Raw genomic sequence first — 25,493 nt, forward strand, 5'->3', positions numbered from 1 at the left:
ATTCTATCTCATTGCTGCATCCTATCTTCACTCTGTTATAACATAACCATAATACAACAATCCCTAATTATTTCTGCTGCTCATAGTTCAATAAATGTAGCAGAGACCAAACATTTGGTCTCCCATTTGGGATCTCATTTTTTCAACCTTAGCACAACCTCACACCTGTTTGTGATTTTAAGTCTGGGAAATTCAGCAGAATTTTAATGTTGATTTACTCAAATATATGCATTTTTGTATTCAGTTTCACCCAACATGCACATATTCATGAAGCAATTTTCCTAAGCATTGCTATTTTCACCAACAAATCCATTTTTATGCATGCTTTACTCTAGTATATGCATTTTTGTATACATTATTTGGCTAGAGAACTGCACTGTAGAATTCTGTGGAGGGCAAATTTTGAAGAATGGCTGTACTTTGGTTCACATATTGTTTCTGAAAGTGTGGATTAGGCAGCTCTCACTTTAAGTGCTAACTGAATCAAATTTCTGCCCCCATCCCTAAACCCCAATGACCCATAAGCTCTGATGAAATAGGGTTGTTGTTTTCCTCCCACAAACTGCCATATTTACCGCACAATTCTGTATATATTTATTCAGAACAGTCCATGCTCTTAATTAACAATGCAGCTCTTATGCATGAATGCAGTTCCAACAGAATAATCCATTTTAAATTTTAAGTTAATGATTTATATGCTGCTTACTCAACAGAAGGTGTCCAAGCGATTTATTTTAAAAAATTAACCAATGAAAACCCTTTTGACTGAAAATGAACTGCCAAAAACCACAAGTGGCAAAGGCAGTCTTAGAAAAAGCACTTTTCCCTCCTGCCACAGGAAGGCATGCTTCTTCCAGGTTGGTGGTAGAGTTGGGCCATGGGCAGAGGTTGAAGGTGAGTCAGGAGCCGGGAACTAAGAGGCGTAAGAAAAGTCAGTACTGAAGAAAAACTAGGATCAGAGGGAAAGCAAGCAAATTGTGTCCTCCCTAAAAGAGGGCATGTGTTATGGTGAGACCTGGAGACTGACCTCCTGGTTGTGGGTGGGTCTATTGGATAACCACAACACCAGATTGGTAGGTCCCTCGTAGCTGGGTGCAATCTGGTCAATGGGATGTAGTCCAAACAGTTCAAGGGACCTATTTATGCCCATGCACATAACCTAGAGCTTCCTCTTTCGGCGTGTGCATTCGGAACAACTGCCCACCTCTCCCTACTTTTAGGGCATTTTGCGATTGTCCTTGCTATGCCATCGTGTGTCGTCTGCCATTGGGACAGGGGTACAGCAGGAATTTTCCCCGCTTGGCAGATTGGCTGTAGCCATTTGGGTTTCAACCACCACATTGCAGGTTGCAGATAGGCACTGGGATGGGAGAACAGTCTTGCCATCCCTATGTGAAGGGTATTCTGTTAAAGGAATCCAGGGACTCAGCTTGGTTTAATCAACCCCCAAAAGGGGGTTGTGCCCATGCCTGAGTCCAGGGAAGCATCTGGGGAGTGAACAGAGTCTGTTCCCAGGCTTTTCACCTGCCTCAGGTGTTCACCCTTGGCTGACCTATGATAGAGCTCTGGGTCAGCGCTATCTGCAAGGGTGCAGGGAGCTAATCAAACCAGAGCCTATGCAACTACTCACTTTTCTGTAAACGATAAAGTTGTGGCCTAAATTCTGCCAAAATCCAAAACCAAAATTTGAGTCAAATGTGAATTTATTTAGGAGGGAGGTCTCTGGGTCTGAACATGCAAAGGGGAACTAGAGCAAAGTACCCCTGGGACGCGAAGTCTTCTTATACTCCTTCCTGTCCAAGAGGAGCCACTGGGCAGCCTGGGTGGACCAGTCCATAAAATTCTTGCCTGAGAATCTGTAGTAACACTGCTTGCCACATGACATTGTGGCCAGCAGTTCCCAATAGCTGGTGCCAGCTTCAACTTGTGCATCACTTAAAAAGAAAAGGAAAAATTTTCTGACAGTCAGAGCTGTTTGGCAGTGGAACAGACTCCCACGAGAGGTGGTGGACTCTCCTTCCTTGGAGGTTTGTAAGCAGAGGTTGGGTGGCCACCTGTCATGGATGCTTTAGTTGAGATTCATGCATTGTAGAGGGTTAGACTAGAGGACCCTTTGGTTCCCTTCCAACTCTATGGTTCTTTAGAATGTTTCATTCATATACAGATTATTATTTTAAAAAATAAGACTATAATTTATTTTCAATCGTAAAAGCCCTAGTAAAAGCCCATGGTTGCCTTCATTGCAGCCCCTCTTCCCATTTCTCCATTCACTTGTGTGGAATTGGAGCTGCAGCCTGGAAAACCCCTGAGAAAGGAAACCCAGCTCCAAGGCTTGACAACAAACAGATGACAGGAGGTGAGCTGGGAGCAAAAGAAAAGGAGACAGAGCTGGAAAAGTTTCAAGTTCCAAGCTTCAGTTCCAACAGTTCGCCACATGGGGCAACTGCAGGACACTGTTTTCCTGCTCTGGCCAATGGCATTGCTGGACACTCAAGCATTATCTCAAGAGCTCAGGTTCCTGATAGCTGCAGATGTGAGAGAGCTGCTGTTACATGCATGCTTGTATATTTGCATGTTTGGTTGGTCTCTGCTATACATATTTTGGATCGGCTTGTGGGTATTATGTTAGCTATTGCGGTTTATATCTGATGTTTAAGAGGCTCTCTTGGCTAATGGTTGCCCGCAATTCTCGAAAATGTGGAATGTTTACTGCAGGTTTTTTTTATTATTGCGGTATTTTTAGGAGGTTGTAAAACTGCTTAGAGATTTTCTTTGAAAAATTAAGTGGTGTATAAATTGTCTAAATAAATAAAATTATGTAAATGTGCACATGCTAATTTATGTGTAGGCCTTTAAGCAAATTAAGATGGTGTGTCGCTAGGGTCTCACCAATAATGCACTTAGTAACATAGCCGGCAGCTTTGTAATAAAGGTTTTTTTAAATGGGGTGGGCCAGAGAGAGAGTAAGAGAGGCAGCAGCTCTGAGACCTAGAACAAGGCCCATAGATGTGGGGGAAAGACGTTCTATCCACGGTATACATCAATGGTTAACCTCATCATGTGATGCTCAAATCCACTGTCATTTTGTTCTTATGTTGTTAGAGTGATAATAAATAGTGGTTCTTTAAATTAGAAGAAAATACTCTCAGAACCTTACAAGATCAGGTCAAAAGCTACAATCTTCCATCTGTGTGTGAACATTTATCTGTGTTAATTGTAAGATTATTCCTGCACAATAGTCCTATTCAGAGGACAAGTTTTCACCTGGCCCCCACAGTTGCTATGTGTCTAGCCTGTTAATCTCAGTGCGATGCAGAGAGCAAGAAAGAACCCACTTGCTTATTACATACATACTTCCCCCCATCAAAAAAGAAAGAAAGAAAGAAAGAAAGAAAGAAAGAAAGAAAGAAAGAAAGAAAGAAAGAGTGATATATGAATTCACGGAGGAATGTACAGTTGGAGATGCAGGCTTCTTGCCTTTTGCTCATGTACGTCAACAAAAATACGGTTCAGCCTCAAGAGTGTTGATCTGTGATCTTTCCCGGGACCACGTGGCTTTCGTCACCCAGCACCTCCCCCCACCCTCCTCAAGCAAGCCTTGTCAGTGTGAATCCCAACACACCAGCTGTCTGGCTTCTTCTTGAAAACACACACACAGATTTATTACAGGAAAACATAAGAGACTAGTCTGTTCCACTATTAACAAAAAAACAAAAAAATAGAAGAAGCAGCAAGCTGTCGTCCTTGTATTCTCAGCCACCTCATCGAACAGACACCTCAGCTGCTCGCAGAAAATTGAGATAGCTGCAAGCAATATCACAGGATTGTAGCTCAGAAAAAGAGCACATGCTTTGCACATGCACACACAGAAAGAACAGTCCCAAGTTATCCTCAGCTTTGTTTTAAGGTTCACAAATACCTTGGAATGCTGGTGCCAATCAAGATAAGATAGCCTAGATCAAGGGGTGGAGAAATGACAGCCTTCCAGATCAAGGTGCAGGGGATATTTTTGGCCCAGTGGTTCAGATCTTTATATCTCCCCACACACCACACCATGACATCAGGTGACTGACAGGTGGGTGGGTCTGCCTACAGGTCAAAGTTGACCTGCAGGGGTGAATGGGGGAAGACAGTATCCAAGAAAGCAGCACATGGCTGGTCTTGTGACACCATTTTTCAGTGAAACAGTGACAAATACTGCAATAAACACGGAACAACCAGTTGGGATTTAAACAGGCCACAACTTTATTGATTACAGATGTCAGCAAGTCTTGGCACAGGATACTGTGTGTGTATCCTCAATCAACCAAGCTGTCTGCTGGTTCACCATCTTGGCGGGCTTAACCAAGGTTACAGATAACCCTGTGACACACACTAAAGCAGGGCAACCATGCCTGAGATCAGCTTGGTGGACAGAAGCACCTGCAGATTGGATCCATTTAAGAGGATACTCTAATTCATTGGACTGGTGGAGATTCCAATTCCACCATCCAACTAAACTATAAGGATCCACCCCATCACCACCAAGTTGTGATGGTTGCTTCGAGGTAGGCAAGAACCCCAGATGGAGCCAGAGTGGTGTAGTGGTTAAGAGAAGTGGACTCGTAATCTGGTGAATCAGGTTCGCTTCCCCGCTCCTCCACATGCAGCTGCTGGGTGACCTTGGGCTAGTCATACTTCTCTGAAGTCTCTCAGCCCCACTCACCTCACCTCTCAGAGTATTTGTTGTGGGGGAGGAAGGGAAAGGAAAATGTTAGCCGCTTTGAGACTCCTTAGGGTAGTGATAAAGCAGGATATCAAATCCAAACCCTTCTTCTTCTTCTTCTCCTCCCCCAGACAGGCCAAAGCTGGATGGGTACCCACCACCGCAGCCTACGCCACACCACAGCCGCCCTCTCCCCCCCCCCAGCTGACAGGTGTCATTTTGATTGTTCCTATGTTTTGTAGTTTTATGTGTTTTTATATTGTAAGCCTCTCTGTGATCCTCAAATGAAGTATAGTAATTGAATAGATGAAAACAATTCACACTTTCCAAAATGCTCCGAAAACTGAAAAACGGCCATCCTTCTGTGACGCTATTCTCCAGCCAAGCAGCATATACAAAACATGTACAAAAAATACAGCCTAGGACAAAGTGTGTACAGAGGTACACATATTACTGAAAACATAGAAAAAATGCATTACATTAAGCAGCTGGTCCAAAATGTGAATATTAAACATAATTACAGACAAGCATGTCTGTTAGGAGAAATTGCTGGTGAGTTTTCATACTGATCTCCCCCCACCCCCAAGGAAAGAATGCAAACTGATGTGGAAGAGAAAAAAGGAATCCCTGTGTCACTACAGATCTGCCTACCCACACCCACTAAGGGTACCAGGCATGGCTTTCCATTACTGCTTTTTAAAAGGGAGTTTAGCAAACGTTAAAGATTTAGCATCCCATGACATTTTAAAACATAAAAACTTCAGGGATGTTACTCAAAGCCCAAATATATTCCACTGAAGGGGGAAAAAACCCTATATATGATTAATGCCAGTTTCATACTAACCCACCCCCCACCCCCCGCCAAGCACTGAGCTAGTGACATGTTTTGCACATAGGATTTTTAATATTTTCCTTCTAAAGGAAAGCCTTCGACTGAAGGAAGAGAGACCATTTTAGCAAAATGCCCCTTCACCATGACCCTCTGTGGCTCTAAGTAGTAGTCCAAGGCGGAAAGATTGATACACTTTCAGCTTCAAAATGGGGTGTCGGTGATTGAAAGGGATGCAATAATATAGAATTCAAAAGGAGACACAAATACAATGTCCTCTACACAGACCTATCACTGCTCCTAGCACTTTGCAGAGTACTGCAGGCAAAAGAAATATCCCTGCTCCCAGGGAGTTTTATATTCTATGGTTACATGAAATTAAGCTTCATTCCATTTATAGCTTTGGATTTAAAAGATTACAGCTGCAATCCCATCTGCAGTTACCTGGGAGTACATCTCATTGAACTCAGTAGGACTTACATCTGATTGGACATGTATAGAGTTGCACTGTACAATTCAAAGAGCTGATGGGATTTGAAAGGATACCTATGAAAGAGAGAGGCAGTCAGTGTGGTTTTCTCCAAATATTGTGGACTCCCATCAGCCCTAGTCAGTATGGCCAGTGGTCAAGTATGATCAGAGTTGTCATCAACAACATCTGGAAGGTGCCACACCAGACTTGGGAAGCAGCTTCAGTTAGAAGGGGAAACAAAGGAGGAGGATTATATCCCTCCAGCCATTTTTAGTTTAAGGTTACCAGACATCCCCGTTTCCCCAGATTTACAAATCAGTCCACATACAAAATCAATTGAAGTTGAAAAGTGTCCCTAGATTCATTGAAAAAAATCTGGTAACCTTATTTTAGTTCATTCCGTAAGAATACCGTAATTCAGCTTCCAAACCATTAGACAGATCCGGCTGAAGTGGTCTGGCATTGGTTATGCTTAGCAGTTTACAGAAATTATAATGATATCTCCATATTGAAGTGTGAAGATCTTCTGCAAATCTTATAGACAGTGGAAAGGACTAAAACTGTAACAAGTACTTTTGCAAGCATTTGTGCTATATAGGCACACTTGTATTTATATAGCAGAAGCCCATATACTGTTTCCAAGCACTTCACATCATTTATTACAGCAATGATATTACAGTAATGCACCACAACCCAGTAAGAAAGGATTGCTTGAAGTCACCTCATGAATGAGGAGGTGTAATCTTGAACTAGCAGTTTTCTCTCTTACCACTACACTAACCAGTTCTTTCGGGCTAATTGCATTGCAATCTTTAGTTTCACTTTTCACACAAACCTGCCTTTCAACACATAACATCACAGCACACTTCATTTTATCCCATCCTTACTCAATGTGGCATATGCGCCTCTCCCCGCCACCCAATTTATTCATAACCAAGCCTTCAAGGTAGGACAAAGCTCTCATCAGCTTCAGGAAATTTGAAGCAAAGGGTGTGTTCACATCACCACCTTAGAGGGCAGTGAAGCTGAAGGTTTCTTTCCCCAGTACATTTCGCAACTCTCCCCCCCCCACACACACACACACATAAAGCTGTTCACATCAGCACAGCTTCATTGGAGTCAGAGTCCTTTTCTGTTTGCAGACACACCAGGGGCGTTGACACATTGGGGATGTCTTTACCCTGTGCAAAGTGTGTCTGCAACTTGGCTAGATGTGAATTAAGAATGGCTTAAGGATTCCCACTGAATCTAAGCTAGTTTGAGCAACAACACATCAAACAGTAGCACTTTATTATTTTTTTTAAAAAGTGCTGGATTAACATGGGTTAAAAATCCAGCATTGGGAACATGGTGTGGGCACAGAAAATGGGGGTCTGAATGCAGCTGAAGTCTCCCCAGTCCAAACCTTGACACTCATGGATGGGGAACCTTTGACCATCCATATGTTGTAGTTCAACTCCCAGCACCCCAGATGGACCACTAGCAATTAGATGATAGGTTGGTGAGAGTTGGGAGCCCCAGTGAACGGCCACAGGTTCCCCAGCCCTGCTCTCTTCACAACTATGCCACCCTCACAACTACATACACTTCCAATTCCTTCACCTGGCTTTGATACGGATCAGAAATCGACAAGTTCTTCCCCTCCTCTCCTGCCAGGAGATTCACACTCTCTACAGATTCTTTCCCAAGTATTGCTTCCTACCTCCACTTACCTCTCAGATGGATCAGCCAGCAGCAAAAGTTAGAACTGGTTTTTTCAAACACCAGAGTCTGCAGCCAGGCAGGCTCCTAATCAAAGAAGTTATCGCAAGGCAGAAATCAATGTTCTCGCACCAGCCTGCCATCCCCTGGGCAAGAGACTCATTGACAGTGCCAGCTGCTGGTTTACTTAACTTCTCTGTTGACAAACTCTCCTTCTTTTTTTTACAGGGAGGGAGTTTCTGGGTCTATCGGAATGAACCCAGACTACTACCCCACTACAATACAGTTTGTCTGCAACCATCCTACTGGAGCCAAAGAATCACAGATCAATATAAAAGCCATTTATTTCCCCCACCCACCCTGCCCTGCAAAAAAACCAAAAAAAACCCAGAAACATAAGCATTTTAGGGCTCAATAGGTCTAAAACGCCCAGGTTTTCAGATTCCCTGCAATGTTTTAGTAGTCTGGATAGATCTGGTATTGATCTCATTTTGATCATTATTATTTTAATATTGCATTAATGTCTGGAATTATTATTTACAGTATCCTGGAAGCCATGTTTGGATAAATATTGAGGTGTGTGTGTGTGTGTGTAGAATTAGATTATTATTTCATGAGCAGCATCTATTTTTCTCTGCGGGGCAGGGGGGGGACACTGGTAGGATCTATGAAATCAGCTGGGAGAATGTTGTCCAAGACGATACAGGCTAAGTCTGATCAAAAGGAGTGAACTATATGTCCACAGAGGTCACTCTCACCACTCTCCATTCCCTTAAGCAGTAGGATAAACCCATAAAATCCATCCCCAGGGGAGCTTGAGCGTGTACAGAAAATCTGTCTTAGCAAGTTCAAAATTTCAAGTGGTGGGGCGGGGAATAGAGAGGACTATATATATATGCACTTTGGAATCTAGGAAACATTCAACAGACTTCCAGTAATATTAAGGGTGAGCTGAGGCTGCACAAAACACATGTGGCATGCTTTTTAAAAATTCACCCTGCATTTAGTCCATGCAACACAGAAGAGCGCAGTGGAAGGAAATTGCTAAGCGAGACAGAGGGTCACACTCCAAAAGTGAACTACTTAAATATATGGTGGTGGACATCAGGGGGCTTTCCAGGTGATCATTCACTGCCACTAGGACTGCCAAGTCTCTCCCCCCCCCCGCCGCCCCTGCAACAGGGTTCCTGCTCCTTTTCAACACCTGTGTATCAAGCAGAAATTCAGCAGGTGAAGCTCTCCACAGCATTCAGGTATGGTCCTGGAACAAGCTCCAATAATTAACCATCTGCTTGTGACACAGCTGTCCAAAGCACAGGACCACCACCACCAACCCCTGCTGCCAGGCAGCCGGAAACCAAAGCACGTTTGGGCCATTTAACGCTAAAACTGACCAACGGAGGCAAGAGCAAAAGTATACGGCATTTGGTCGTGCAGTGATTCAATCTACTTCCCAACAACAGACGAGGGTGCAGTTAATAACGTCCCTACAAAAAGAGAGAGAGAATGTGACAGGCAGTATCTAGCCTGCTTTGTAACCACATATACTCTTGCTGTCAGGTGTAAAGAGGCAGGTCTGGAAGACTCGGGAGTAAAAGGAAAGCACTCTGCGCATCCTCAGGGGTGCTGAGGTTTGTGATTTTTTTCCACACAGGCTGAGCCCTAAGGTGGAAAAAGGGGACCGGGAAGGGAGGCAAAGCTCACAGTTCCCAGGGGGCTTAGTTCCACCTTTGCGCCTTGTGTCTGAAGAAGAGTTTGGGAAGCCCAGAGAGAATGAGCCACATGCAGAAAAGCCCATAAAACACACACACACACACACAGAGAGAGAGAGAGAGAGAGAGAGAGAGAGAGAGAGAGAGAGAGAGGAAAGCCATGCAACGCATCTTACCTACAACCCACACAGCGGGGACCTCACAGGTAGTGGCGCTCCATCCCCGTACTCTTTGCAACAATCCACTAGAAGTAGTATCCGGATGTCCCCGCTCCCTAAGGAAGCACAGGCTCACATCCCTAGCATGCCAGGAGAGAGAGAGAGAGAGAGAGAGGAGTCCTCTCTGCAGCCTGGGTTGAAGCAGCGTGGTGTTGTTGTTCCCCCTTCTTCAGTGGCTCGAGCCAGCCGTGGAAAGGAAAGGAGACACCTCCGGACTCAGCAAACCCCAGAAGTGCCTCTGAAACCACGCGGAGTCCTCTCTTCTTTGCCTTGTCTTCTCCCTTCACCTGAACAGGCTCTGGTCACGCGATTGGCTTGACGACACATCCACGGGTGGAAGGAAACTTGCTTCACCTTCCCTGGGCATCTGTCAATCCAGCAGGACTCAGGAGCCCTGGATCCGTCTCTTCTCTCCAACCCCCTCCCCTGCCCCCGCCGCCGCCCCCCGCCGCGCTTGGCAGAATCGAAATAGGAAGGTTTGCTGTCTACACGTTTAGGTCCTCAGGTTTATTTGGGTTTTTGCTTTTGTTTGTTTGCTTTTTGTGTTTTATTTTTTGGCAAACGACGAAGACACCTAGAGGGGGAAAGTTGCCCCCAAGAAAGAAGGGAGCTTTAGAAAAATCCTATTAGTAGGCGCAGAATTTAATAAAGAGTTCAGTTCGCGTTCTCTCTCTCTCTCTCTCTCTCTGTCCCAAGTGCTACTGGGCATATCAGATTCCTATTCAGAAGTGCTCCCAAAAATCCTATCCAACTGCTCCCGCAAACTCTTGAACTACCTCTCCCCAGACAAGGGTATTGTAGGGGAGATGGAGAAACGAAATAGCTGCGAGCAAGTCTGTCCCCTTTTCATTAGAGAGACCGAGGGGTGGGGGAGGAAATCGTCCCTCCTAGAGGTTCTGGCTTTTTAAATTTTGTTTGTTTGTTTTTAAGGAAAACCCGCTCTCCACCCGCCCCCTCCATTCACAAGGCAAAATGTCATTTCGCTTACTTACCTTTCGGAGGGATCAGCAAAAGAGCTGCGTCGCTGCACCGCCGCCTGGTGGGCAGAGTAGAGATATTCCGCTTCCAAGATTTCGTACACCTAAGCGTTTTGCGTCCGCGTTGCCTTAGTACTGTAGCTTGCGCAAATCCCGAGCTTGGATAGCAATCAAAAAGGGAAATTCCCCTACTCTCTTCCCCAATGCAACCACCCTTTTCCCTCCCCCCCTTTTTTTTGGGTAAGAGCGACTATCAGACAGTAACATTTAGGTTGAATGTCAAAGTGGGGCAACCAGATGCAAAAGAGGAATATGCTTTTGCACTTTTAATAGATGTGTAGAAGAGGGACGTTTTGGCAGGTGTAGTTTGTCATGCCTGTTGAACTTTCCTCTTCCACACACCTATTAAAAACGCAAAAGCCCTGTCCACCTTTGCATATGTCCAAGTATTTTGGTTCTGTAAGTTCTGCTTTTGATACACAGTTGGCTGGTGAAGACAGGTCCGTTAAAGCAAATGGGCCACTGCCCCCCAGCCAGCCCCCACCTGCCTGCCTTCTCCCTTACATACAGACCAAGCATTGCCTGTCAGCTTCCACCTCCTTAGTGTTGACCGTTGTCAAGAGAGGAGGAAGAGATCAAAACTAGAATTCGTTGGGCCTGCCTGTCTCTGGCTTTGGCTCCATCTACTGATGACTTTCCTTCCATTCTACCCTTCCAGGCACAGTGGGGAACCAGCTATGGCCACCCCTATAGCCACCCCAACCCCTATGCTGATTTAAACGGAAGTTAGGTCCTTTGAATGAAATTTTCAGCAATCCCAAGTAAACATGTCTGGGTATGCAGCTTTGCAGACCAATCCTAAGCATACATACTTGGAAGTAAGGATCCACTGAGTTCATTGGCATGTACTTACGAGTCTAGGGACATGGGTGGTGCTGTGGTCTAAACCACTGAGCCTCTTGGGCTCTTGGGATCAGAAGGTCAGCAGTTCGAATCCCCGCGACAGGCTGAGCTCCTGTTGCTCGGTCCCAGCTCCTGCCAACCTAGCAGTTCGAAAGCATGCCAGTGCAAGTGGATAAATAGGTACCACTGCGGCGGGAAGGTAAATGGCATTTCCGTGCACTCTGGCATTTGTCATGGTCTTCTGGTTTAGTCCTGCTGGCCACATGACCTGGAAAAGCTGTCTATGGACAAACACCGGCTCCCTCAGCCTGAAAAGCGAGATGAGCCCTGCACCCCATAGTTGCCTTTGACTGGACTCAATTGCCCAGGGCTCCTTTACCTTTTTACTTCCAAGTAAACATGCAATGCATACTGCTGCACCCCTTTGTATTGTTCAGGTGGGTGAAAGTTAAGGTGAAGTGGTATTTCTTCCTACTCCTCCTGCTGCTGCTGCTTTACTTCTTCTTTAGTTGATTTCCAGCCCTTGGAGAGCCCAGTGTTCTAAAGAGGCATTTTTTAAAGTTTCCATTTGCTGGAACACCACCTGGGACCATAACGTTTTTACTTATTTCCCCCTACAGAGCTGTGGCCAAGCTCCAGCTTATATCATCTCCACATTCAGTTGGTAAAGCTTTGTTAAGACTAGAGCACAAGGGCCAGGAACCTCAGGCACTAAGGCCAATTGGATGCAGGCTTCTCGGTTTCTCTAGATTCTCCTTAACCATGCCACGTTTAAGTGGATCCACCCCACCCCCTCCTCCAGGGCCATTGGTCTATTGTGTTCTTAAGCTGTGCTTGCCATGCCCACCAAGCCCAAAACTATATTTGAGTTAGCTCCATTGAATACAGTGAGATTTACTACCAAGCAAATATTAGGACTGTGCAGAGATGCCTTGATCCACACCATAGCCCTGAACCAAGGACCCTGAACAGGGCAGATTTGCTCTGTGCCAGTGGGAGCTACCTTCCCCTGTATCCAACCATGTATCAATTGGGGGGGGGGAGCTGGACTAATGTTTCATTTTTCAGGATGCAGTCCTGAGAGATGCTGAATCTTCTTCATCTACCACCCCACCCACTTACCAAGTCAATTAGGGCACAGACCTCAGAGGGGCAGAGAACTGCCCTTTGAAAGGCACAGCTTCATACACATTAGTTTTTGTTACGTCTTATACATTTCTGATAGGATGCGGGTGGCGCTGTGGGTTAAACCACAGAGCCTAGGACTTGCTGATCAGAAGGTCGGCGGTTCGAATCCCCGCGATGGGGTGAGCTCCCATTGCTCGGCCCCTGCTCCTGCCAACCTAGCAGTTAGAAAGCACGTCAAAGTGCAATTAGATAAATAGGTACCACTCTGGTGGGAAGGTAAACGGCGTTTCCGGGTGCTGCTCTGGTTCACCAGAAGCGGCTCAGTCATGCTGGCCACATGACCCGGAAGCTGTACACCGGCTCCCTCGGCCAATAAAGCGAGATAAGCGCCACAACCCCAGAGTCGGTCATGACTGGACTTAATGGTCAGGGGTCCCTTTACCTTTACTTTATATATCTAGAGAAAGGGATGCGGGTGGCGCTGTGGGTTAAACCACAGAGCCTAGGACTTGCCGATCAGATGGTCGGTGGTTCGAATCCCTGCGATGGGGTGAGCTCCCATTGCTCGGTCCCTGCTCCTGCCAACCTAGCAGTTCGAAAGCACGTCAAAGTGCAATTAGATAAATAGGTACCACTCCGGCGGGAAGGTAAACGGCATTTCCGGGCACTGTTCTGGTTCACCAGAAGTGGCTTCGTCATGCTGGCCACATCACCTGGAAGCTGTACGCCGGCTCCCTTGGCCAATAAAGCAAGATGAGTGCTGCAACCCCAGAGTCATCCGCGACTGGACCTAATAGTCAGGGGGCCCTTTACCTTTACACATTTCGATAACGCATACCTTTTATATTTTGAAGAATTCCATCATTTTTGAAGTAATTCACACATTAGAATTGTTTTTATGTATGTATAAAATAGATTGTTGAGTTTTTTGGAAGTTACATTTTACACACACACATACACAGTGAAAATGCACCTAATTTTAAATCTTATGATCACATCTTACTCTTATTTAGAAAATGGTATTCATTTTACTAGTGAGCTATGGCTGATTTAAAAAAATGACCATCTGGAGCTCAGTACCGCAAACGAAAGGCAGAAAAAAGCTAAGGAGCAAGCAAAGCCAGAGGGGTTCTTGCTGAAATACCTTTGTACACAGAAAACAACTGAAGAACAAGACTAGGGCTACACTCTTGCTGAAACTAGCAATGAGGGAGCTGAACATGGTGCTCCTACTAAAAATGATATAAACTCAAAGGCAGAAGTTTCACAAACCAGAGACGTTTCTAGAAAACACAGAGAGGAAAAAAGAGGATATCAAGAAAACAGAGAGCACCGCAAAGTCTTGCAAAAGAAGATGGCATTGTGCCTGACTTGAATTACAGTGACTCTGCTAACTAGCCGAACTATTGCAATGATTGCAATAGCTTGTAATGCAACATGGACCACAGCAGGATGTATCGCATGGCTTCCCCAAATACTAAATAAATAAATAAATTCTCCTGTACATTACAAGAGGAGACTAGCAAATGGTGAAGAAGTGTGCTGTCAGTGGTTGATATATTAAACTTCAAAAGATGTTTTCTTTGCGTGGCAAGATGTTCACTAAAAAATAAAAATAATGTATGATCCCTACAAGAAACAGGTTCAAAAGTCTGGAAGAACATTGGAACAATCCTGTATTCAAATGAGAGGAATACTGATCATTTAGAAAACTATCAGACCTGGAAAGAACTTGAATTGTGCTTATCTAAGAAACAATGCCGATGACAAATCTTGGAAGACTTGTTTGCTTTGGTCAGAGTTCTTGGCATGCAAAGCTTGGCATTCCAGGTACAACTGAAAAATCGTACAGTGCTAGCAATGGAACTTTTTTTTTTAAGTTTGTAGAATATTATAGCCCCTTTTTATCCTGTCATGAATGAAGGAGAAGAAGAGAAGAGTTTGGATTTGATATCCTACCTTATCACTCCCCTTCAGGAGTCTCAAAGCGGCTAACATTTTCCTTTCCCTTCCTCCCCCACAACAAACACTCTGTGAGGTGAGTGGGGCTGAGAGACTTCAGAGAAGTGTGACTGGCCCAAGGTCACCCAGCAGCTGCATGTGGAGGAGCGGAGACGCGAACCCGGTTCCCCAGATTACGAGACTACCACTCTTACTATACTACACTGAACATTTGCACAAATTTAAAGATCAAGGAACACTGGTTCACTACCTAGGAAAAGATATCCAAAAATGAGCTTATACAGTTTCTAGCCAAATGAATTTACACAGATTCTGCTATAAAGTAGACATTTTTAGCACATGCAAACTCAGCCAAATACAACTAAATTATTCTGGACTGGGCACCTAATGTTAGTCATATTAAACAACATCTTTTTTAAGTCAGTCTTGCAAGCAAGCTACCACAGACTAAGGAAGCTGATTTAAATTCATCTACAAGTGACCAAGAATTACCTTGCAGGCTGCAGGTGTGACAAGAATTTGCATAGGAAGAGGCATGATGTGCCTGAAACTGAAATTTTTAAGAGATTTGATTTTAAATATCACAGTTCACAAGACTATTCAAAATGATTTGAATATTTCTTTTTCAGTTTTTTATTTTGTATTGGGGGGGGATAACCAAAGATTGTTCTATTACTTATTATTGCTATTTAAAATAAATTTTGCAGTTTCAAGTTTTGTGCTTTTCACACACACACACACACACCCCCCCCAATATATCTATGTTTGAAAATCGAAGCTAGTCATTTGGGGCCGGGGATACAAGTAGCCTAGGGTGCAAAATAGCCTGGCACTTGTACCCCTTGCGATGAGAGCTGTAGGGTTTAATTCTGCAGGATGCTACTCATTCAACAGTTCCCTGCAAGGAAGCCCCTTGTGGAAAGCCAAGCATTCCACTCTGCATGGTGCTGCTTCGTGGCTTGGGGCATCAGGCAGGAATGAGAGGTCCAGCAGGAAGCAGGCAGGTGGGAACTTCTACCTTGTCCCAGGAAATCACAGCCACTCAGGTAGATCCCTTTCAGTCTGTTCACAATAATAATAATAATAATAATAATAATAATAATAATAATAATAATAATTTATACTCCGCCCATCTGACTGGGTTTCCTAGCCACTCTGGGCGGCTTCCAGCAAAATATTAAAATACAATAATTCATCAAATATTAAAAGCTTCCCTAAACAGGGCTGCCTTCAGATGTCTTCTGAAAGTCAGACAGCTGCTTATTTCCTTGACATCTGAAGGGAGGGTGTACCACAGGGTAGGCGCTACTACCGAGAAGGCCCTGTGTCTGGTTCCCTGTAACCTCACTTCTCGCGGGGAGGGAACCGCCAGAAGGCCCTCAGTGCTGGATCTCAGTGGGCTGAACAACGGGGGTGGAGACACTCCTTCAGGTATACTGGGCCGAAGCCGTTTAGGGCTTTAAAGGTCAGCACCAACACTTTGAATTGTGCTTGGAAACGTACTGGGATCCAAAGTATCTGAAGTCTTCATCTCCTTCCCCCCCCCCCCATCAGCCCCAGATCCCTCTGTCCCATCCAACCAGCCTGCAGCAATCCAGGGGCGACTGAACCCAGCTCGAGCAATGACTAAATCCCCTCAGATCTTTGGTACAGCACTCTGACCTCAGCTGAATCCAGCGCACAATTACACTGCAGCATTACAAAGTAGTCCTTATGCATACGTATTTGAAAGTAAGGATCTGCTGGTGGCATGTATTCCCAAGTAAACATGCATTCGATTCAGTAAAAGAGACCACTCGCGAATCAAGAGTCCCTGAAGTCTGTGGGTGATCTACAGGGGGGGGGGTTTCTATAAATAAGCCAGAAATTAAATCGTTATAATAAAGGGGGAGGCACTATGGAAAAATCTTTTAGAATTTTTTTGTGTTCTCTTGCGCCATCTAGTGTTGCATATTTATAACACATTCAAAACGCTGTTTCTTGACTAATGTAACTGAGTCTTGTGTTTCATAAATTCTCCCTGAGCCAAAACAATGGAAAAAAGATAGAAGTGCAGATGAAACTCTGGTAGAAATTTTAGAACTGAGATCTGTTAATTAACTGTTGCCCTCTTCTCCTGTGAATATGTGACTATTCTAAATAGAAACAATTTGAAAAATAAAAGCAGGTCTATTTTTACTCAAGCTGAAATTAATGGACCTAAGTTAATCATGTCTATTAATTTCAATGGGTCTGCTGTCAGTTGGGGTACAAGCCGCAATGTGTGAGTCCAGCCCTCCATGTAACAGGGAGCCTTTTAAATTCAGACAAGTTGAAGAACATGAAAAATATAGATCTTTTTTTAAAAGAGCACTTTAGCAATTCCAGGAGTGTCACATTGGTGATCACAGAAAGATTCTCTTGTATGCAACAAATGAGCAAAAAATATTGTAGAACCAGAGTGAGTCAGAAGAAAATCAATAAAACAGCCAATGTTTAGTATCTGTATAAATCTTTCAACTAATTAGAAAGGCCTTGTGAGGTGGCTGTCTTCATATGATCAGGGTTTTCTCTCTCTCTCTCTCTCTCTCTCTCTCTCTCTCTCTCTTTATACCAGAATACTGGCAGTTTTAGTAACCATGTATAATATTTGACACTGGAGCTGGGTCTTCATTTCTCCTGGCACGATTATGGCATAGAAGTGACTTGCTTTAAATTATGTATCAAGTCGCTTGCGAAAAGCCACTTTTTAGCTGAATTAAGCTATTAGAGGTACCAGCATAGAACATCCCCTGGAAGTTCAAAAATATACAGCAAAGTGAAATTATACTTAATGATACCTTTGATTTATATTTTAATTTTAAATGACCTGATAAAGCACTATCATTAGGCAAACTTTAAGCTTTTTCTAATAAATCAGAAATACCTCTGTGATTATACTTTGCCGTAAGAGACAGCTACATTATGCATGAAATGAGAGACTCACTACCAAAAATGGATTATTCTTTTTTTAAAAAATAAAAAACCCTCTGTATTAAGTCCTCACCTTTGCTTCATTTCACGATGAAGGGTTGCATACAGCTACAATTTTCTCAGAGTAGACCCAATGGATTGTATCCAATGTTAGTTCTATTCCGAATAGACTTATGGAAATTAATAGATATGGCTGGCTTGGATCCATTAACTTCAATGGGTTTATTAGGAGTAGAACTTAGTTGAATACAAGCAACCCACTGAAATTAATGGATGTAAATTAGTCATGTTCATTAATTTCTTTACTGAATGAGTCAGAGTAAATGTGGAAATATTGGGATGAGGAGTCATTACTGAGAAGCTCAGTTCTGCTGGAACTCTGCACATGCCCTAAAATATGTTTATTTTGGCTTTGATCTGAACAAAAGTGTGGCACCACTGGAAGAGGAAACCAAGAAAGCTTCAGTAGTTCAAGCTAAGTATTCCCCATCAATGGGTTTGGTCGTGACCCATTGGTAAACATACTTTGTCGCTTCAGGTTGTATCCTTTCTTGTGGTAACTTGAAACCATTGGTTCAAGTCCTACCCTCCAGAGCAGGAGAAAACAAACCTGCTCCATCTTCCATGTGACAGCCTTTCAGATATTTGAAGATGGCTATCATATCTCCTCTCAGTCTCCTCTTTTCCAGGCCAAACATACCCAGCTCCTTCAACCGTTCCTCATCAGGCTTGGTTTCCAGACCCATGATAATCTTGCTTGCCCTCCTCTGCACACAATCCAGCTTTTCAATATCCTTCTTAAATTGTGGCACCCAGAACTTGACACAGAACTCCAGGTGGGGTCTGACTAAGGCAGAATAGAGTGGTACTATTACTTCCTTTGATCTGGACACCATATGTCTGTTGATGCCGCCTAAGATAGACCTAGCTTTTTTGCTGCTGCATCACACTGCTGACTCACATTAAATTTGTTGTCCACTAAGACCCCCTAGAACCTTTTCATGTGTACTACTGCCAAGCCAGGCATACCCCATCCTATATTTGTGCATTTGGTTCTTCCTAAGTGCAGAACCTTACATTTGTCCCCAGGGCCGGATTTAGGTTTGATGAGGCCCTAAGCTACTGAAGGTAATGGGGCACATTATACATCCAGCTGTCCTTTGTCAACAATAAATTGCTGCTGGTTTTTGTGTTGAATATATGCTATATGGTAATTTATGGACCTAATAGGTATTTAAAGCCATTTGCACATGTTGCCATGCAAACAGGTCATGCAGAATATAGGCACAATATATATAGAAATGAACAAACCAGTGATATTTTAGGGAGCAGGCTAGCAGGTGGGGCCCATTACTTACATCATAGGAGCCTACACAACATGAAACACTGTTGCTGTATGTAGGTTTTATTTTATTTGTTTTTTATCTTATATTGTGAAAATGTACATCCAGTTGTTGTTTTTCCTTTAATTTTTGGGGGGGCCAAGTGAGTGGGGCCCTAGGCTCTATCTTGCTTAGCTTATACGTAAATCTGGCACTGTTTGTCCCTATCGAATGCAGGTTACATTCCAACTATGCAAAAGGTTTCTGTAACTCTCCTCCCATCTCATATTGCCATATTCCATTCAGGTTTTTAAGCAGAGATTGGATGCTTTAGTTGATATTCTTGCACTGCAGGGGGTTGGACTAAATTCTCCTTGTGGGTATCTTCCAGCTCGACACTTCTGTGGTTCTATGATTCTACTGTAGACAGGTAAAATATCACACCTGTTGCTTCACCTGCATTTTGCTGATGTTGATGGGTGTACCCAAAGGAAATGTGGCCCTTGGCCTGGAATGGGTCCCCACACTTCTGCCCTGATCTTAAAAAGTGCTGTTAAAGAAAACGTTCACCAGTTCAGAGGTTTTGCACTCAAATGAGTTTCCCACTGTGACAGCACATTGTGCAAAGGTCACCACTCTTTTCTAGTTCTTGAAGTGTTTCATTGAGTAAGAGTGAGAGAAATACATCAGATTTACTCTATCAAAGTGGATGGTGTGCTTTGCTCTCTGAAGAACTTCGTTTCTTCTCATTATTCATGTTAACGCAGAGAGGCACATTCTGACAGCATTCTCAACGACCTCTGTCACACTGCTATTTTCTGTTTTGTTGTTTCTTACATTCTGCTCAATGGAACACGTATCTGTTCAGCTCCGCCCCCCCTCTTTATATTTTTAAAAATTGGTTTTCCAAAATCTTTTATTTCTTTCACAAAGACTTCCCCTATTCCTCTTTGTTCATTCAGGTGTGCCAGCCCACATACGTACTTGGGACATTTGGTATCTTCCTGCTCAGCTTCCTGGATCAAAGCCATTTTAATTCTTCCAGGCCCCATCTGCACTACACATTGAAAGCAGCACCATGCCACTTCAAATAATTATGGCTTCCCACTGTGGTTTGTTAAGGGTGCTGAGAGTTGTTAGGAAATCCCCTATCCCCCTCTAAGAACTACATTTCCCAGCGAGCCCAGGGAAGAGGAATTGATTGTTAAACCACTCTACAGCTTTGCACAGTTCCCAGAATTCTTTGGGAACAGCTATGGCTGTTTAAAGTGGAATGATACTGCTTTCAATGCATTGTGCAAACAGGGCCTCAGTTTATCCTGAGCAAAAAGTTTCTACATGGTTATTTATTTTGATTGTTTGTATGCCAATACAGTTGACTTTTTCTTCTACTTTCCTATTTCCAATCTTCCATTTTCTCCTCAGTTGATTTATTTGCCCAAATGTCTATGTCACTCTTCTTTGACCTGTTTTTAGTGCCTGGTGAAGGGAAGGGGCATGTTTTCCCCCCTCTGTCACTTGCTATTCTTTCCTCTTTCTTTAGCAGAACTGCATATAGATTCATCTCATCTATTTTTACCGCATACTTACACAGCTTTCCCTTCATTTACACTGTATAAACCTTTTGCATTCCTGATGGTATCTCACTCTCGCTCTCTGAAAATATAAATACCTCTTTCTTTTTATAAATATTTATTTATTTCACAAGATTCATATACTGCCTGATAATTTTTAAAAGCCTCAAAGTGTTTTACAAAAACAACAGAACAATAGAATCCATAAAAAGTTAAAAAATAACAATTTAAACCATTCAAAAATTAATTAAAATCAGCCATAAACCAAAAATCAGATTAAAACATATGTCGGTATTCTACATGTCCGGATAGACTTTCCTAAACAAAAATGCTTTTATCAGGCACCAGGATTTCCAAAGAAGTTTCATAGGAGATTTATTTTCTGATGTTTTAATCTATGTTTCAAATCTTGTACACTGTACTCTTTATTTTTTCTTTGTAAGCTGCTTTGAGGAAAAAGTGAGAACTGTGGGGTATACATTTGTTAAACAAAATGTATTGTTTAAAATGTGGCAAAATCTCAAGAGTCACTCATCACCTTGAAAATTAGAAATTTAGAGGGCCCTCCTAAGCTGGGGCCCTAAATGCAGCTTACTTGGGTTCTGCATAAATCCAGCAGTTCTGGAAGAATAAGGTGAACTTTCCCTGAGTCATGGTCATGAGGAGGACTGTTGATTCCTCTCCTCATGTGCTTTGAATCAGGACCTGAATGACAGGACAGAAGTTTGTGGGGCAGCATTATTCATTATAATGCTGCTCAGGTGAAACCTAACCAGTGTTGAAGCAACATTTGATCATGTTGTGCTTCCTGTTGGACAGCTCCCCTAGTATCATCAACTGCGAGATCTTAGACTTGCTGGACAGCTCCTAATAAGGAAGAATTTGAGCCACTTAGCAGAATGGCAAAAAGGGAACACCAAGCTATCGATGCTCAGGACACCCAACTTAAGTAACATAGGGGATGGTGTGAGGCATATGCATTGTTCGCCATGCTTCGTGATGCACAGTATCACAGAAATTATTGCAGCATGCCTGAATGGAAGGTCAGTATCATTCACATTGCAGCTGGGGAGCTGAAGCTGAGAAAACAGTGGCTGTTAAACCAGTTCAGATCTGTGGCACAGACCGTCCTTTATATGTAACAACTTTTGAGTCTGGTAAGATTAAAACCCTTTGAGAAGAACCAATGACCTGGATAATTCAGAGCAGATTTTTATAACAGAAATTCCACCTCCACACCCCAACCATAGATTTCTGTACATTTTCTTTTCCTACTGTCATGTTAGGAACCTTGAAACTGAATGCTGACTAGGAGGAATTTGGTGCATACCAAGGTGGTAGTTGTCAGGTATAATAATTGCCAGTAGTTCATAGGAAGTTCATTAGTTAAATCTCATGGGTATTGTGGCATGCAAAACATTGAGAGTTGCTGACATGGACATCTTTAATACTCTCCTGTAAATAAGCTCTAGTCTGCTTTTCTTTTCTTTTTTCAATAAACAGCTATATTGACAAAATATTCGTTATGGGTTAAAGCCCATACACTGTGTTATATAAATACCTTTTACCCAGCCAATGAAAAGAAGCAAAACTTAGGCCCCCATCTGCATAGATTTCAAGCAGTCTTATACCACTTTAAACAGGCATGGCTTCCCCCCCAAAGAAGCCTGGGAAATGTAGTTTGTTAAGGGTGCTGAGAGTTGTTAGGAGACCCTTATTCCCCTCGAAGAAAACTACAATTTCCAAAATTCACTGGGAAGACGAAGTGATTATTAAGCCACTCTGAGAACTGGAGTTGTGGAAGGAAAGAGGCCACCTAAAAACATTCAGCATTCTTAGCTAACTACAGTTCCCAGATGCCATGGCTGTTTTTAAACTCGGCACATAACATTGTCTTACTGTGAGTTTGTCTCCCCAGTAATAACAGCCAATGTGGAGTGGCAGAGACTGGGAAACACTGTTGGAAGTACAGTGCAGAGATAATTCAATGTACCACTTACAGGTTAGTTTTGTTAGTGGTAAAGTCAACTAGCCAAAGGATCAGAGGGGTGGAGTTATTGCTTAGGAACTAGACAGTGAAGTTAGTTAAGTGAAGTAGCATGTGTCGTGCAGTTTGGGTGAAGTTTTTCCTCAGTATGTTTCTGTTGAATGTCTCTCTGCTTATAAATAAAGTAAGAAACACAAAGCCTCTCCATTTCTTTCTCATCTAATTATGCACTGTTTTTATTCAGTTTCCTAAGTGAAAAGTTATCAGGATTCATTTTCTGTCTGAACTCCATCTGTCTTATTTAAGAGATTTTGCTAAGAAACACATGATGATGATGTTGCATGATCAGTAATTCTCCAAGACCAGGGACGGGGAATCTGGACTCAAACCCTCACCAGCCTGCTGGTGGCAAGTTAAAAGTAGATATAGAAAGGAGAATTCACTGGATGACCAGATCCAAGTTTGGGTCAAGTATACATTGATGACAGAACCCCAGCAGATATTTAAACTCGCCATAATATGCGGCAAAGTGAAGCATGGAAATATAGGCTGTTAGACCATTGAAAAATGTATTTCCAAGTGAGTTCCAAAATAGTCCCCTCTTCCCCCAACATAGCAAAAGATCAGACATTTAGTAAGTTAAAAATGGTTTACTTAGCAAACTCTCCAAAAGTCAGGTTCCTGTGTTTTTCCATACATCAATCAGAAAGGCAGCACAGGCAGTAAAACTTAATTTTGTTCCAAAGTGCCTTACTTATTGGCATAGGAACTCAAGAGCGGCTTCTGAGAGCCATGTAGTTTGAGCTTGGAGCAATCAGCTGAGACTTCCTAACATGCTGAGTTTGTCAGGTAGACTGGAGCAGGGAGACAAAGGTTTGATTGCCTAATCCATCCCAGAGTGAGCTAAGCCTAGCAGGACAGCTTACTCTATGGTCTTAACCCCCTCGTGCACTAATTAAGCATGTTGGTTATATGAAGCTGGTTATGCCATATAGCCAGCATGGTCAATGATCAGGGATGGTGGTAGTTGAGATCTAACAACATCTGGAGGACTTAGATGTTAACAGAAACAGTGCAGAAACAGTCACAGGGATGTTATTCGCAGTGGTGTTCCCTGCCAAGACCTAGCTAGGCTAGCATGGGGAAACAGTGGCGTAGCGTGGGGGGTGCAGGGGGGGCCGGCCGCACCGGGCGCAACATCTGGGGGGGCGCACTCACACTCGCTCTCTGCCCCTACCGGGTTAGGGGGCACAAATTACTTGCCTTGCCCCGGGTGCTGACAACCCACGCTACGCCACTGTGGGAAAAGGCTTGACTCTGTATGCAAATGGCCCATGTGGCTGCCAGGTCACTACCGAGAAATCCTGTCCTGCCCATTTAAAAGTTCTGAAGCTGCGGAAGTGTATGCAGCTATTGCTTTTCCTGTCTTTTACCCATGTTGTATTCCAGGCTCATTGCAGCAAGCACAGCTCTGGGTTTACCTACTGGAATAAGTTCTTTATTTTACTTTTTTAAAAAACCAGACACTGCTGGTCTTGATCAGGCTTCCTCAACCTCAGCCCTCCAGATGTTTTGAGACTACAATTCCCATCATCCCTGACCACTGGTCCTGCTAACTAGGGATCATGGGAGTTGTAGGCCAAAAACATCTGGAAGGCCGAGGTTGAGAAAGCCTGGTCTTGATCTTGTAACTACACCCCTCCTCCTCTTGAAGATTGCCATCATTTCCAACTCATACTTACTGAAATCTGAGGAACAATTCAAGAGCGGGGGTGTGGGTGTCAAACAAAAAACAGGAGCCCATTCACTGCATAAGCATCTTGTTTTGCCAAAATGCAGGGGTGAGCAGGGATAGCCTTTGGTTGTATTTTTTTTCGTCCTTATTGATTTCTCAAAGGCTTATGACTATTGACTGTGTCCACCTTTTTCAAATTCTGCAATGTTATCCAATCCCTCAGTGTACCATAAAAGTGATTAACGCACAATATGTGGAGTGTTTTGGCTCTATGGACTGATGGCTTCATTATTTACAAAATTGCTTGCGACTAAGAGCCTGCAATTAAGAATCCATTTACTTCTGAGTAGTCCTATTAAAATGAAAGAACAGCTGATAAGTGGGTTCTTGATTGCTTCTTAAAGTGATCACGCTATGGGTAGGAGGCTGTAGCTGAGCGGTAAATCTTTTGCAGGTTGAGCAGTCCCCAGGTTCTTCCTCAGCAGTGCTATTTAAAGGGTGGATAGGGTAAACTCCCATTGCTGGAGAGCCAGTGTGGTGTAGTGGTTAAGAGCGGTAGTCTCCTAATCTGGGGAACCGGGTTCGCGTCTCCGCTCCTCCACATGCAGCTGCTGGGTGACCTTGGGCCAGTCACACTTCTCTGAAGTCTCTCAGCCCCACACACCTCACAGAGTGTTTGTTGTGGGGGGGGGGGAAGGGAAAGGAGAATGTTAGCCGCTTTGAGACTCCTTCGGGTAGTGATAAAGCGGGATATCAAATCCAAACTCTTCTTCTTCTTCTTCTTCTGTAAGACCAGCAGCCAATGGAGGCTAAGCCATTAAGGCGAATTATTATTATTTATTATTAATTAAATATGTGTACCACCCTTTATCCATAGATGTCAGGACGGTTCGCAACATAAAATGACAATATAAAAATCACAAAATACATAATCAAATAAGAAAAAAAATCTCAAAACAAAAATCCCCACTCCCACACACATTTTAAAGGGCATTGAGTGTCAATCAGCCAAAAGTCTGGTAGAAGAGAACTGTTTTCACCTGGCACTTAAAGGTGTATAAGGAAGGTGCCAGGCAAACTTCCCTAGGGAGAGCATTCCATAGACAGCGAGCCACTGCAGAAAAGGCCAGTTCTCATGTTGCCACCCTCCAGACCTCTCATGGAGGAGACACATGAAGAAGGATGCCAGAGGATGATGTCAGGATCTGAGTAGGTTCATATGGAAAGAGGCAGTCCTTGAGGTATTGCAGACCTGAGCCATTTAAGGCTTTGTAGGTCAAAACCAGGGGTCAGCAACCTTAAAAAAATATGAATGC

At 43.5% G+C, this 25,493-nt stretch overlaps 1 protein-coding gene across 2 annotated transcripts in view; it reads right to left on the reverse strand.

Annotated features, from left to right (window-relative positions):
• IL1RAPL2 (interleukin 1 receptor accessory protein like 2) overlaps nt 1–10,071 on the reverse strand; it is a 482,185-nt gene extending 472,114 nt beyond the window's left edge. Inside the window, exon 1 of one of the 2 annotated variants that reach the window (XM_083486405.1) lies at nt 9,596–10,071. The gene's annotated coding sequence lies outside the window, so the exon portion shown is untranslated. Of the gene's footprint in view, nt 1–7,718; nt 7,824–9,595 lie in introns of those variants that run through there. The other variant, XM_083486406.1, reaches the window with a different exon arrangement.
• Between the last annotated feature and the right edge of the window lie 15,422 nt (nt 10,072–25,493).

Source organism: Podarcis liolepis (assembly GCF_965112155.1).
Source record: "Podarcis liolepis genome assembly, chromosome: Z".
Lineage (NCBI taxonomy): Eukaryota > Metazoa > Chordata > Lepidosauria > Squamata > Lacertidae > Podarcis > Podarcis liolepis.